The following is a 14,625-nucleotide window of genomic DNA, read 5'->3' as shown; positions in this document are numbered from 1 at the left end:
CATCCTTCACCAACGAGAAACTCTAACCTCACAACCCCACGAAGACTACAGAAATCTACACCGAAGCATCGTTGACTATGTCCAGACGGATGAACTTGAGGAGAATCGGAGCCCGAAAGTTAAACTCAAAGAAAAAGCGCCGCCGTTCACCCAAGCACCGCCCTTGCGAGGACTAAAACCCTAACCTAAAGTACTAACCAGAGCGGAGTCACCATGATTCCCCTTCTGCCACCGGCCGCCGGAGCGGCAGGCAGAGGAGAGGCGAATCCACTGGCTCGTCGGTGAAACTTTGTGGGGAGAGTTTGCCTTAATCGCCTAGGGTTAGGGGAGGAAACAAAAAGACTTTAGGTTAATTGCAAGCTTACCGTTGGCTTAGGGCATCTCCAACGCCGACCCTCAAATCTCCCGCAACCGTCCGGACCACGGAAGCCATCCAATCCAGTCCTGTATCGGTCCACGGCGTGGTCCGGACGCGATTTCTCCCGCAAACCGGAGACAAAAGTGGGGGAGGTTTGCGAGAATCCGGGCCAATCCCAAGCCTGCTTCTGACCGCCCTGGCCCACTTAAAACCCCTTCCCCTCTCGCGCGCACTTCCCGCCCGGCGACTGCTGCCGCATTCATACCGCTGTAGAGCGCCCCGCTCCGCATTGAAGGCGGCTCACGGCGGAGGTGACCTCTCACTGCCTCTGCCATATTGACGCGGCACGCCGGCCGGGGAGGCCGCCCGCTGCACGCTCGGCTGAACACGCCTCCTCGCCGCATTCATAGGCGTCCATTAAAACGGCGTGGAAGCCGAGAAACCTACTCCGCCCTCACGTCCGTTCATGAGCGGGCCGACAATAAACACAACGCCAACCGAGCTCCTCCAGTCCGCCCTATAGTTAGACAAGGCCAGATACTAGGCAAGAACCGCACCCCTCCGTCGCTCCCTCATCTCCTCGTTCACCATTTTCTACACTTTTCCGATGGTTTCCAAAGAGCGGTTCTCCGGCATACAAGCCGTCTGGGTGGCCCGGCGAGCCCTTCGAATACGAGCGAGGCAGCTCGCTGCTCCACCTCCCTCGTCTAGCCCGACGGAGTCAGTTGCCGCTCCAAGCCGGCACGCGGTTCTGCAACTTGCCGCTCCAGGCCAGCTCGATGAGGAGTGGCGAGTTACTCCACGCCGCCATGGCGGGGAGCACGGCAGCACGAGCGTCGTCGCTGTTGTCGATGACGCCACGTCGTACTGCGCCTTGATATGTCTCCAATGTATCTATAATTTATGATTGTTCCATGCTATTATATTATCTATTTTATATATTTTATATGCATTAATATGTTACTTTATATTTTTTAGGACTAACCTATTAACCTAGAGCCCAGTTCCAGTTCCTATTTTTTCCTTGTTTTAGAGTTTCGCAGAAAAGGAATACCAAACGGAATAAAACTTTCGCAATGATTTTTCTTGCACCAGAAGACATCCAGAGGACTTGGACTGCAAGTCAGAGAAGCCGCGAGGCAGCCACAAGGACGGAGGGCGCGCCCCGACCCTTATGGGCCCCTCGTGACTCCATCGACCTATTTCTTCCACCTATATATTCTCATATATCCCAAAACCAACAGAGAGAGCCACGAAAACACTTTTTCACTGCCGCAACCTTCTGTACCCGTGAGATCCCAGCTAGGGACCTTTTCCGGCGTCCTGCCGGAGGGGGATTCGATCACGGAGGGCTTCTACATCAACACCATTGCCCTTCCGATCAAGCGTGAGTAGTTTACCACAGACCTACGGATCCATAGCTAGTAGCTAGATGGCTTGTTCTCTCTCTTTGATTCTCATTACCATGTTCTTCTCAGTGTTCTTAGAGATCTATTCGATTTAATACTTTTTTGCGGTGTGTTTGCCGAGATCTGATGAATTGTGGATTTATGATCAGCTTATCTATGAATATTATTTGAATCTCATCTGAATTCTTATATGCATGATTTGATATCTTTGCAAGTCTCTTCGAACTATCGATTTGGTTTGGCCAACTAGATTGGTTTTTCTTGCAATGGGAGAAGTGCTTAGCTTTGGGTTCAATCTTGCGGTGTCCTTTCCCAGTGGCAGTAGGGCAGCAAGGCACGTATTGTATTGTTGCCATCGAGGATAAAAAGATGGGGGTTACATCATATTGCTTGAGTTTATTCCTCTACATCATGTCATCTTACTTAATGCGTTACTCTGTTCTTCATGAACTTAATACTCTAGATGCAGGCAGGAGTCGGTCGATGTGTGGAGTAATAGTAGTTTGATACGGATGTGATGCCTATATTCATGATCATTTGAAGGAAATATGCCCTAGAGGCAATAATAAAGTTATTATTTATTTCCTTATTTCATGATAAATGTTTATTATTCATGCTAGAATTGTATTAACTGGAAACTTAGTACATGTGTGAATACATAGACAAAACATAAGTGTCCCTAGTATGCCTCTACTTGACTAGCTCGTTTATCAAAGATGGTTATGTTTCCTAACCATAGACATGTGTTGTCATTTGATGAACGGGATCACATCATTAGGAGAATGATGTGACGAACAAGACCCATTCGTTAGCTTAGCATTATGATCGTTACAGTTTCATTGCTACTGCTTTCTTCATGACTTATACATGTTCCTCAGACTATGAGATTATGCAACTCCCGAATACCGGAGGAACACCTTGTGTGCTATCAAACGTCACAACGTAACTGGGTGATTATAAAGATGCTCTACAGGTGTCTCCGAAGGTATTTGTTGAGTTGGCATAGATCGAGATTAGGCTTTGTCACCCCGTGTTTCGGAGAGGTATCTCTGGGCCCTCTCGGTAATGCTCATCACTAGAAGCCTTGCAAGCAATGTGACTAATGAGTTAGTTGCGGGGTGAAGTATTACGGAACGAGTAAGGAGACTTTTCGATAACTAGATTGAACTAGGTATGATGATACCGACGATCGAATCTCAGGCAAGTAACATACCGATGACAAAGGGAACAACGTATGTTGTTATGCGGTTTGGCCGATAAAGATCTTCGTAGAATATGTAGGAGCCAATATGAGCATCCAGGTTCCGCTATTGGTTATTGACCGGAGATGTGTCTCGGTCATGTCTACATAGTTCTCGAACCCGTAGGGTCCGCACGCTTAATGTTCGATGACGATTTGTATTATGAGTTATGTGATTTGATGAACCGAAGTTTGTTCGGAGTCCCGGATGAGATCACAGACATGACGAGGACTCTCGAAATGGTCGAGACATAAATATTGATATATTGGAAGGCTACATTCGGACATCGGAATGGTTCCGGAGAAGTTCAGGTATTTTCCGGAGTGCCGGGAGGTTACCGGAACCCCCCGGGAGAAGTTATGGGCCTTATGGGCCATAATAGGGAAGCACACCAGCCCACAAGGGGCTGGTGCGCCCCCCTTGGGCAGGACGCCAATTTGGAGTAGGAGAAGGGGGCCGGCCCCCTTTCCTTCTCCTTCTTCATTCCCCCTTTCCTACTCCGTGTGAGAGGTGGAATCCTACTAGGACTAGGGAGTCCTAGTAGGACTCCACACCTTGGCGCGCCCCCTAGGGCCAGCTGCCTCTCCCTCTCCCTCCTTTATATACGGGGGTAGGGAGCACCCTAGAACACACAAGTTGATCTTTTAGCCGTGTGCGATGCCCCCTCCACAGTTACACACCTCGGTCATATCGTCTTAGTGCTTAGGCGAAGCCCTGCACCTGTAACTTCATCATCACCGTCACGACACCGTCGTGCCGACGGAACTCTCCCTCGGCCTCAACTGGATCAAGAGTTCGAGGGACGTCACCGAGCTGAACGTGTGTAGATTGCGGAGGTGCCGTGCGTTCGATACTTGGATCAGTTGGATCGCGAAGACGTTCGACTACATCAACCGCGTTACTAAACACTTCCGCTTTCGGTCTATGAGGGTACGTGGACACACTCTCCCCGCTTGTTGCTGTGCTTCTCCTAGATAGATCTTTCGTGATCGTAGAAATTTTTTGAAATACTATGTTCCCCAACATCATTGCCTTAGATATCGTCATAACTTTGCGCTTTTCTATCAATTGCTCGGCAATAATTTGTTAACCCACCGTAATATTATCTTGCGAGAAGCCTCTAGTGAAACCTAAGACCCCCGGGTCTATTTTCCATCATATAAGTTTCCGATCTACAATTTTAGTTTCCGAGTTACTTCCTTTGCAATCTTTTACTTTCCGATCTATAAACCAAAAATACCAAAAATATTTCCTTTACCGTTTATCAATCTCTATCAGATATCACTTTTGCAAGTAACCGTGAAGGGATTGACAACCCCTTTATCGCGTTGGGTGCAAGTTGTTGATTGTTTGTGCAGGTACTCGGTGACTTGTTCGTTGTCTCCTACTGGATTGATACCTTGGTTCTCAAACCGAGGGAAATACTTACTCTACTTTGCTGCATCACCCTTTCCTCTTCAAGGGAAAAACCAACACAATCTCAAGAAGTAGCACGCCTCCTGTGTCCGCGACAACACCTCCATGCCTGCGACCGCGCCATGCAGGCAGAGACAGAAGCCGGGTGCGCGGAGAGCGACTAGTCGGTGGCCAACGCCTCCGCGTCCGCCGCCATCATCGAGAAGAAGTAGAACATAGGAGGCCGCCGCCGCTTGGGTCCCATGAAGGCCACCACTATGAAATTTATATTGTTAAATTGAAGCTATTTCCGTTCTCACTTCGACATCGTGCTAAAACTCTGTTTTCATCTTTTCCTAAAAATACTATTGATTCATGGAATAAGTGTAAAGATGCTTTTATTTCCAAGTATTTTCCTCCCGCTAAGATCATCTCCCTTAGAAACGATATTATGAATTTTAAGCAACTTGATCATGAACATGTTGCACAATCTTGGGAGAGGATGAAATTGATGATACAAAACTGCCATACTCATGGTTTGAATTTGTGGATGATAATACAAAAAATTTATGCCGGATTGAATTTTGCTTATAGAAATCTTTTAGATTCAGCCGCGGGAGGTACTTTTATGTAAATTACTTTAGGAGAAGCTATTAAACTCCTAGATAATATTATGGTTAATTATTTGCTAGCAAAAGTGCTCCTATTGATCCTAATTATATGCCTTTTTCTACTTTGATTGAAAATAATAATGAATCTATGGATGTGAATTTTGTTGGTAGGAACAATTTTGGTAATAACGCGTATGGGGGTAATTTTAATCCTAGGCCGTTTCCTAGTAATTCCTACAACAATTCTTATGGAAATTATAATAAGATTCCCTCTAATTTTGAGAATAGTGTTACAGAATTTATGAGTTCGCAAAAGAATTTCAATGCTTTGATTGAAGAAAAATTGCTTAAGATTGATGATTTGGCTAGGAACGTGGATATAATTTCTCTTGATGTTGATTCCTTGAAACTTAGATCTATCACACCCAAGCATGATATCAATGAGTCTCTCAAAGCTATGAGAATTTCCATTTATGAGTGCAAAGAAAGAACCGCTAAGATGCGTGCAAAAAAGGATTGGTTTATAAAAGCATGTTCTTCTAGTTTCCGTGAAAGTAATGATGAAGATCTTAAAGTGATTGATGTGACTCCTATTGAATCTTTGTTTTACAATATAAATCTTGATAAAGATGGGACCGGAGATGAGTCAACTTTAGTTAAAAGGCGTCCCAATGGTTCGGAGTTTTTAGATCTTGATGCAAAAATTGATAAAAGTGGGATTAGAGATGTCAAAACTTTAAGTAGCAATGAACCCACTCTTTTGGATTTCAAGGAATTTAATTATGATAATTGTTCTTTAATAGATTGTATTTCCTTGTTGCAATCCATGTTGAATTCTTCTCATGCTTATAATCAAAACAAAGCTTTTACTAAACATATCGTTGATGCTATGATGCAATCTTTTGAAGAAAAGCTTGAATTGGAAGTTTTTATCCCTAGAAAACTTTATGATGAGTGGGAACCTACTATTAAGATTAAGATTAAAGATTATGAGTGCCATGCTTTGTGTTATTTGGGTGCTAGTGTTTCCACAATTCCAAAAAATTTATGTGATGTGTTAGGTTTCCGTGAATTTGATGATTGTTCTTTAAATTTGCATCTTGCAGATTCCACTATTACGAAGCCTATGTGAAGGATTAATGATGTTCTTATTGTTGCAAATAGGAATTATGTTCCCGTAGGTTTCATTGTTCTAGATATAGATTGCAATCCTACATGTCCTATTATTCTTGGTAGACCTTTCCTTAGAACGATAGGTGCAATTATTGATATGAAAGAAGGAAACATTAGATTTCAATTTCCATTAAGGAAAGATATGGAACACTTTCCAAGAAAGAAAATTAAATTGCCTTATGAATCTATTATGAGAGCCACTTATGGATTGCATGCCAAAGATGAGGATATCTAGATCTACTCATGTTTTACGCCTAGCTAAGGGCGTTAAACAATAGCGCTTGTTGGCAGACAACCCAATTTTATTTTTGTTTTTGCTTTTGAAAAAGTTAAAAGGCAAGTTCTACAGGACGTCGGTTCGACCCGCAATGTTGTATGGTGCTGAGTGTTGGCCGACTAAAAGGCGACATGTTCAACAGTTATGTGTGGCGGAGATGCGTATGTTGAGATGGATGTGTGGCCACATGAGGAAGGATCGAGTCCAAAATGATGATATACGAGATAGAGTTGGGGTAGCACCAATTGAAGAAAAGCTTGTCCAACATCGTCTGAGATGGTTTGGGCATATTCAGCGCAGGCCTCCAGAAGCTCCAGTGCATAGCGGATGGCTAACGCGTGCGGAGAGTGTCAAGAGAGGGCGGGGTAGACCGAATTTGACATGGGAGGAGTCCGTTAAGAGATACCTGCTATGGACAGGGGTGCGTGGAAGCTTGCTATCCATGTGCCAGAGCCATGAGTTGGTTGCGAGATCTTATGGGTTTCACCTCTAGCCTACCCCAACTTGTTTGGGACTAAAGGCTTTGTTGTTGTTGTTGTTGTTGTTGTTGTTGTTGTTGTTGTTGTTGTTGTTGTTGCTGCTGCTGCTGCTGCTGCTGCTGCTGCTGCTGCTGCTGTTGTTGTTGTTGTTGTTGTTGTTGTTGTTGTTGTTGTTGCATTAAATAATTTATCTAGACTCTAATTAGATGTGGTTTTGTGTTTTAATTAGTATTTGTGCCAAGTAAGACCTTTGGGATAGCTTACGATGATATTTGATTTGATCTTGCTGAAAAATAGAAACTTTTGTGCCCAGGAAAATAATTCTCATTTTTAACAGAAGCGTGATTTTGAGTTGATTATTTTTTCAGAAGATTAATAAACAAATTGCTTAGCTTTTCCTAATTTTTCAGAATTTTTGGAGTTACAGAAGTATTCAAAATATCCAGATTGCTACAGACTGTTCTGTTTTTGACAGATTCTGTTTTCTATGTGTTGTTTTCTTATTTTGATGAATCTATGGCTAGTATCGGGGGGTATGAACCATGGAAAAGTTGGAATACAGTAGATATTACACCAATATAAATAAATAATGAGTTCACAACAGTACCAAAAGTGGTGATTTATTTTCTTATACTAACGGAGCTTATGAGATTTTCTGTTGAGTTTTGTGTTGTGAAGTTTTCAAGTTTTGGGTAAGGATTTGATGGACTATGGAATAAGGAGTGGCAAGAACCTAAGCTTGGGGATGCCCCGGAAGGCATCCCCTCTTTCGTCTTCGTCTATCGGCAACTTTACTTGAGGCTATATTTTTATTCACCACATGGTATGTGTTTTGCTTGGAGCGTCTTGTATGATTTGAGTCTTTGATTTTTAGTTTGCCACAATCATCCTTTCTGTACACACCTTTTGAGAGAGACACGCATGAATCGTGATTTATTAGAATACTCTATGTGCTTCACTTATATCTTTTGAGCTAGGCAATTTTGCTCTAGTGCTTCACTTATATCTTTTTAGAGCACGGCGGTGGCTTTATTTTATAGAAATTGATTAACTCTCGTGCTTCACTTATATTATTTTGAGAGTCTCTGAACAACATGGTAATTTGCTTTGGTTATAAATTTAGTCCTAATATGATAGGCATCCAAGAGGGATATAATAAAAACTTTCATATAAAGTGCATTGAATACTATGAGAAGTATGATTCCTTATGATTGTTTTGAGATATGAAGATGGTGATATTAGAGTCATGCTAGTGAGTAATTGTGAATTTGAGAAATACTTGTGTTAAAGTTTGTGATTCCCGTAGCATGCACGTATGGTGAACCGTTATGTGATGAAGTCGGAGCATGATTTATTTATTGATTGTCTTCCTTATGAGTGGCGGTCGGGGATGAGCGATAGTCTTTTCCTACCAATCTACCCCCCTAGGAGCATGCGCGTACTACTTCATTTCGATAACTAATAGATTTTTGCAATAAGTATATGAGTTCTTTATGAATAATGTTGAGTCCATGGATTATACGCACTCTCACTCTTCCACCATTGCTAGCCTCTCTAGTGTCGTGCAACTTTTGCCTATACCATAAACCCACCATATACCTTCCCCAAAACAGCCACCATACCTACCAATTATGGCATTTCCATAGCCATTCCGAGATATATTGCCATGCAACTTTCCACCATTTCGTTTATTATGACACGCTCCATCATTGTCATATTGCTTTGCATGATCATGTAGCTGACATCGTATTTGTGGCAAAGCCACCATTCATAATTCTTTCATACACTAGTAGAAAACAGGGCTTTGGTTCGGGCCTGGCCAGCCCATTAGTCCCGGTTCAGTCACGAACTGGGACCCATGGGGGGCATACGTCCCGGTTCGTGAGCCCAGGGGGCCGGCCGGGGCCTCGTGGGCATTGGTCCCGGTTCGTCTGGACCCATTTGTCCCGGTTCCTGGCACGAACCGGGACCAATGGGCCTCGCTCCTGGCCCACATACATTTGTCCCGGTTCGTGGCTCGAACCGGGACAGAAGGGGTGGCTTTAGTACCGGTTCCAGCCACGAACCGGGACAAATGAGTTGCCTATATATACCCCATCGCCGCAGCAGAGCACTCCAAAGTGCTCCGTTTTTTCTGGCCGACAAGGGGAGGGTATTTGGGTGCTCTAGCTCACCTCCTATGCACATGAGGTGTTCGATGAAATGCCCGAGCCACACTAGTTAAGCTTTGTCCTCTTGAAGCTCGACCTCCAAGCTCCATTTTCCCCGAGATTTGCATAGGTTTAGCGGTCCGTCACGTCCTGTCCCCGTCTTCACCGCCGTCGATCACCCGCGCCGATCTCGTCGCCGGCACCACCGTGCTGAGCCTCTTGTTCTTATCTTCTTTCTGAAAGAAAAGAATTCTTACTTTAGATAGATACTTGTCTAATTTTCTTACTTTTATTATTGCTTGTCAATGAGAACTATGTATGTACTTTGGTTTTAATGTGATGATGAACTTCTATTAATTTGGTCACTTATCTATTCATGATATTCTGTAATGGTTTTTGACACACTTAATTATATATAATGCACGCAGATGAACCGGCAATGGATGTATCATGAGACACACCTCCGAGTACGTTAAGGGCGTGCATAATTTTCTCGAAGTGGCTGAGGCAAACAAGCAGAATGGTTTTATGTGCTGTCCATGCCCTATATGTGGGAATACGAAGTCTTACTCTGACCGGAAAATCCTTCACAGCCACCTGCTTTATAAGGGTTTCATGCCACACTCTAATGTTTGGACCAAGCACGGAGAAATAGGGGTTATGATGGAAGACAGTGAAGAAGAAGAGGACGATGACAACTATGTGCCCCCGGAATACGGTGATGCTGCAATGGGGGAAGCTGCTGAAGATCAAGAGGAACCAGGCGATATTGTGCCCGATGATGATCTCCGCCGGGTCATTGTTGATGCAAGGAGACAGTGCGAAAGTCAAAAGGAGAAGCTGAAGTTCGATCACATGTTAGAGGATCACAAAAAAGGGTTGTACCCCAATTGCAAAGATGGCAACACAAAGCTCGGTACCGTACTGGAATTGCTGCAGTGGAAGGCAGAGAATGCTGTGCCCGACAAAGGATTTGAGAAGCTACTGAAAATATTGAAGAAGAAGCTTCCAAAGGATAACGAATTGCCCGACAGTACATACGCAGCAAAGAAGGTCGTATGCCCTCTAGGATTGGAGGTGCAGAAGATACATGCATGCCCTAATGACTGCATCCTCTACCGCGGTGCGTACGAGGATTTGAACGCATGCCCGGTATGCGGTGCATTGCGGTATGAGATCAGACGAGATGACCCTGGTGATGTTGACGGCGAGCCCCCCAGGAAGAGGGTTCCTGCGAAGGTGATGTGGTATGCTCCTATAATACCATGGTTGAAACGCCTGTTCAGAAACGAAGAGCATGCCAAGTTGATGCAATGGCACAGAGAGGACCGTAAGAAAGACGGGAAGTTGAGAGCACCCGCTGACGGGTCGCAGTGGAGAAAAATCGAGAGAAAGTACTGGGCTGAGTTTGCAGGTGACCCAAGGAACGTATGGTTTGGTTTAAGCGCGGATGGCATTAATCCTTTCGGGGAGCAGAGCAGCAATCACAGCACCTGGCCCGTGACTCTATGTATGTATAACCTTCCTCCTTGGATGTGCATGAAGAGGAAGTTCATTATGATGCCAGTTCTCATCGAAGGCCCTAAGCAACCCGACAACGACATTGATGTGTACCTAAGGCCATTAGTTGAAGAACTTTTACAGATGTGGAATGGAAACGGTGTACGTGTGTGGGATGAGCACAAACAGGAGGAATTTAACCTGCACGCGTTGCTGTTTGTAACTATCAACGAATGGTCCGCTCTCAGTAACCTTTCAGGACAGACAAACAAGGGATACCACGCATGCACGCACTGTTTAGTTGACACCGAAAGTATATACCTGGACAAATGTGTTAGGGAAACGACACCTATGGGATCACAGGAATCCCTACTACGGTTGGCGGGGCGCGGGGTTGAAAGAAGAGCAGGTTTAGAAGTCAACACATAGATCGTTTACCTAGGTTCGGGCCGCAAGGATGCGTAATACCCTAGTCCTGCTTTGGTGTGTATTTGAGAGTGTTCTTGAGCTCTCGAACTAGCTATGGAGGCTGCATAGTTCAAAAGAGCCGAATCCTTCTCCTGGTCGCCTCGGGCCTCCTTTTATAAGCAAAAGGGGCTGCCATAGTGGCACACAGGAGGTGGAAAGGTATATAGTGCGCGAGCTTATCGCTCGACATTACGGGACAAAACGCATTCAATGCGCTACTTAGGTGTCCATTAGCTTTATTGGGGACGGGAACGAGGCCCGTCCCGTCCATCGCCGCCCCGCCTCGCTTCGACACGCGCCCAGGCCAGCGATGCATGTGGCGCCATGTAGGCAGGCAGGCAGCTGAGGTAGCGTGGTGGTAGGATCTTCACGATGATCCGCATGCCACCACACAGGTGCTTGTTGAGTTGGTGTAGAGGCCGCCCGTTGCCACGCAGTCGCCTGCCCAGCTGGTTAAGCTAGCAGCTGCTTTGGGACGGCGGTGGAGTCCTGGCTGACGCGGGCCTGGCTGTGGCCCTGCTGATGCCCTCGGCAAGGGTCTTGCCGGGGGGCCCGACAAGGGTCTTGTCGTGGCACTACGGTCGTCCCCGGCAAGGCTCTTGCCGGGGGTCTTGTGGATTTACTCGGCTGGAATCCCGCCGAGGGTCGCCGTCTTCTGGCCCTCATCTGATCCTGTGTATTTATGATCTTGACAAAGATCTGCATGCCACCACGGAGGTGCCTCCCGAGCCCTAGTTCCAATGTAGTTATTTACGGCGTTTGGAACCCTTGGGCTCAAGGGTGGCTCGCCCTGCTGGCATTGGGCAAGTTGCCCCGGCAAGGCTCTTGCCGGGGCTGCGGAGGCTGCCTCGTCAAGGATCTTTCCAGGGGAGTCCACCTTGCCCTCTTGCTCTCCTATGTTTCTGGTCCTGGCGTTGCCTTGGTTGTTTCGTGCTTCGGCTTCTCTCCGGCTTCCCTCCTCTGCCCTGCTAAGTGTGGCCGTGGCGCGCGGCTCTGACTGCCCGTGCACAAGTAAAGGGGTCAAAAGGAGAGCCCCTACTTTTGTACACCGACAGGAGCCCCCGGGCCTGGGCCACACATAAACGCGACGCGTTGTTGGGCTAGGCCCAGAATAGTGCGCGGGCAGGTGGGGCGGATTTCCACCGTAGTAACTGTTCATCCGTTGCGCTTCCCCACGACCCGTGTTGAATGCGCGACGTGGGGGATCGTGTGTGACGTGGGAGTCATGCATGGGGCGGTCTCCGCATGCATGCGTCACGTAGAAGTAAAGAGGCGGCTCGCGCCTTCCCCATGAAAAGAGGGAGGTACAGAGGCGCGACCCATTTACTGGGTGGACTCGGGTCACGGTCCTCAAATCATCCGCGCCCCACGATCACGGGGTGGGGAACGGTCGCCTCACCCGTCTTCTCGATTCTCGCTTGCTCACCACGTGTCCTTCATGCGGGGGGCAGGTGATGGAGGTGGGAAACCGGGCCGTCGCTGATTGGGGCAGCGGGTCGGTCCTGATTTCCTGCGCCCCCGATGACTGGATTGGTTGAGTGGGGCGGCTGAGCCCTGACTCTGCCCCTTTATAAGAAGGGGAGGGGGACGGCATCCCACATTCTTCCATCATCCATTTCCTTCTACCTCCGCTCCTTTCTTCCATCTGCTATGGCGAGAGGAGGTGCCGGCCCTTCAACGGTCGCAGCGAGGGTTGCTGCTCGACGGCGCGTCCCTCCTTCCCAGGAGCTCGCGGCGGCGGAGCCGGCCGTGAGGGGAAGGGGAAGGGGGCGAGGCCGAGGTCGCCGTGACGCTCGGGGAAGAGGTGGACGGGGCGGTGCACCAGCCCTGCCTCCGCCAGCGGTGCCTCTCCCGATGGAGGGCCACGTTGGGGACCAGCCCTGTGAGTTCTTCATCAGGCTGCACCGGCCACCGCGTCGTCGTCTTCGTCTTCCTACCCCGTTTGCTCGGGAGATGGAGCGTGATCCACCCCAGACCCTCAGGTTGCACATGAGGGGCTGCGGGAATGGCGGCACGCGGGTCGACGTCGACTTCCCCGCTCCTCAGGTCATGTACCTCCGTCGTGGATGGAAGACGTTCGCTCGCATCCACAGCCTGACGGCGGGGCTCGTCCTCTACTTCAAGTTAATGGAGGATGGCCTGCTCTCCGTCAAGGTCTTTGGAGATCTTGGAACTCACCTGAAGTGCTGCCTGGAGAGCTCCTCCGACGATGAAGATTCCTCCTTGAGCGGGAGTGACAAGGACAACGACAGCGACGACGAGGGCGTCGAGCGGCGGGACGCCGACCTCAACTCCGACTGACCACGTCGCCCCTCCCTCGGCCTCGAGCCCTGCCGAGGGCCTTCCTCGTCAAGCTCTCCATCGGCGTGTTCCCCGTCGCCGCCTTGGGTGGCTGGCGTAGGAGGGCCGGAGAAGGCGAAGAAGGCGGGCAGCGGCCGTCAAATCGGAGTACGCGGGCACCGACGCCTTCGTCGCGTATTGGCGGGCCGCTGCCTCATCTTCCAGCTCCTCTCCCGGCACGGGGATGCTCTCTTGGTGCCTTCTGCTTCTCGCACCTTGCCTAGGCGCTCCTTTCGCCCTCATACTACCTTGTTCCATCTTCTGAGGAGAGGGACAAGAAAGGGATTACGGGCATCTTATCTTTTTTCAGTTTGTAAGCCTGCGGGCACTTGTTAGATTTAAAACTTATAATTCCCTTGCTCATGTTTTTATTCCGTACGAACTGTACCTGTATGGGACATTTTTAATGAAAAAGGGTGCTTGCCGGGTTCTTTGTGCGTGAGCGAGGCCCATGCCAAGGAACGAATCCTTGTTATTTTTAAGATAAACATTGTCGCCCGGCAACAGGCCTTGCCGTCCCCCCACTTCAGTTGACCATTCTCACGCCCTTGGCGGAGGCAGGGGCGAAGTAGAGTTAGGCCCCTCGTTCATTTTCTTGCCACCGCGACTACGACCAAGTTTCGACCCAGGGGATAGCTCTGTGGTACAGGAAAAGGGGAGCATGGTGGTTTAAGAATATAAACGAGGTTTCACATGTCCCAGTTCCATACGGAAATGCATAACAGGGGATGAAAGACTTATCTGAATCCGCAGCCCCCGGCAACTTTGGCTTGCCGTGGTTGGATCCTTGTGTCTTCAGCCCTCGGCAGTCTTGGCTTGCCGGGGTCGGAGCGCCGGTTCATTCTCTTCCTTCCAAGTGGCTCAGCAGAAGTGTCCACGTGCCCTGCAAACCAAAGAGGACAGAAAGACGTACACTCGACCTCTAGGCTAGGGGTTAGTCACCGCTAAGCACTATCAACCCTAACCGAGGGAGAGACTTAACCTAGCATGCATGCTATAACTTAGGGCGCCAGCGCTTCATTTATTTATGCTTAGGGTCTGCGCCTGGCTTTGTACAGAGGGTTACATGCCTTGCCGGCAAAGCTTGTACAAAAGGTGGCTTGCCGGGAGGCCCGGCAACCGCGCCTTATAGGTAAAACTTGCGAAGATGTTCGATGTTCCAGGAGTTGCTCACTGGAATAGCATCTTCGGTCTCCAGGCGGACTGCGCCAGGCCTGGTGACTC

This window comes from Triticum aestivum, chromosome 7D (assembly GCF_018294505.1).
Source record: "Triticum aestivum cultivar Chinese Spring chromosome 7D, IWGSC CS RefSeq v2.1, whole genome shotgun sequence".
Classification (NCBI taxonomy): Eukaryota; Viridiplantae; Streptophyta; class Magnoliopsida; order Poales; family Poaceae; genus Triticum; species Triticum aestivum.
Note: the sequence above shows the minus strand (reverse complement) of the source record.